A 2,001-nucleotide genomic window follows, 5' to 3' on the forward strand; every position below is an offset into this window, starting at 1 on the left:
ATTTATTAATAGTTAGAGCGAAATGTGTACATTTAATTTCATTTATATTTATTTATTATCTGTAGGTTCAATTGAAATTGTAAACTAATTGAAATAAATGTATTTATGTTGATTTGATTCTGGGCGAAAGATTGCTTCTTCCACCCTTTTCATCGCTATTTGTCCTGTGTTTTGTGGTTGTCTGCTTAACATCGTTTTGTTGTTCTTGCAGTTGCTGTTTATTTTGGCTCTGCTGGTGGACTGCAGTTTGTCGGTCTGGGTTGAAATGGGGTTGAAATGGGGGAGTTTTGGACGTTGGAGGAGGATTGTGTGGGGTGCTTGCAAGTCACGTCGTTGGTAATGCGATAAAGCCCGAAGCCCGTACATTGACTGACAATGAAGACACAATCATTAGTTTCAATCAACATGCATTAATCGAATTCGACAGACGACTGTGTTCCGACTTTTACGTTCTAAAAACATCCACCACCACCACTACCACCCTTCAATTATTTCGTTTTATTCCTACTCGTCTTTAGAGACGCTGCGGGAAAGTGCGAAATGTAATTAGAATAAATACATTTTCTGTAGGAAGAAACACAATAATAATAGTGGTAGAAATAATGGGTAGAAAAAAGGGAAGTAAAAGTAAGGAAGGAATTGAGAGAAGGGTGAGATGTGTTTGTGCCGGGCTTCGACGTTTCCCGTAAAAATAAATAAAGAGGCGTTCTTTTGAAGTGAAATCCCCGAAGACCGGGTATTAAGGTGTACGTATGTTACGTAATAAATAACTCATGTTGGTTTATGGCCGGCAGAGAGCTTAGACGTAGCGAGACCCCAACGAAAGAAAAAAAATAAAATAAAAATAATGCAATAGCCTTGTCAGACGTTAAACTTACTAGCAACAGCAACAGCAGCGTCCAACCTATTACCTCTACCTCTACCGTTGCTGTTGCTGTTGCTGTTACCGTTACCAACACGCCTTCTTTCGACGCCCCAGTCCTGCGGAAGTGAAACGTGCCGCAAACCTCCTTTCATCTTTTGACACTCTGGAACAAAAGCGAAATTTCATTAGGGGGGCTTCAACAACAGCAGCAGCAGCGCCATCTACACACACGTACATGCACACAGGAGCTGAGAAACAAAATAATGAACAAAAAGAAAAAAGAAAGAAATAAAATCGGGTAAGGTTTCTTCCTTTTTTTTTGTCGCATTTCCCCAAAGGGGAGAGCGAAAATTGGGATAAAATCAACAACGAAATTAGCCAAAAAAAAAATAACTTTCACCCTAAAACCTTTTGCAATGTTCGTTTCATGTTTTTTCTTACTTTTTCACTCTGAAATATTCTTCAACTTATAGAATATTGTAGTTTTTATTGAAATAAATATTAAAATTACCTGAAAAGTAGTGTGTTTTATGCAAAATTGACATGTTTTATAGAATTATAAATAAAATAAGTCAAAATCTAGCAATATGACAAATATTTCTATCTTTTTGACCTCAATTGTTTTATTTTTGTTTTTTTCGAAAAAATGCTTTCTACTATAGGCGCAAACATTTGCACAGCCAACTTTGGTCACTATGAAAACTCTCCCATTTTTCAACTTCAAGATTATTATAGTTTTTATTGAAATAAAAATTAAAAATTCCTGAAAAGTAGTGTGTTTTATATAAAATTGTCATGTTTTATTGAATTATATAAAATAAAATAAGTCAAAATTTGTCAAAGAAAAAGTTCTATTTCCAAATTAAAGTCAATTGGAATTCTAGCAATCTTTTTGCTCTCAAATTTTTTTTTTTTGTTTTTTTTTTCGAAAAAAAAATGCTTTCTATTATTGGCGCAAACATTTGCACAGCCAACTTTGGTCACTATGAAAACTCTCCCATTTTTCAATTTCAAGATTATTATAGTTTTTATTGAAATAAAAATTAAAAATTCCTGAAAAGTAGTGTGTTTTATGCAAAATTGACATGTTTTATAGAATTATAAATAAAATAAGTCAAAATCTAGCAATATGACAA

This window comes from Nicrophorus vespilloides, unplaced genomic scaffold (assembly GCF_001412225.1).
Source record: "Nicrophorus vespilloides isolate i.1.1-1 unplaced genomic scaffold, Nicve_v1.0, whole genome shotgun sequence".
Classification (NCBI taxonomy): domain Eukaryota; kingdom Metazoa; phylum Arthropoda; class Insecta; order Coleoptera; family Silphidae; genus Nicrophorus; species Nicrophorus vespilloides.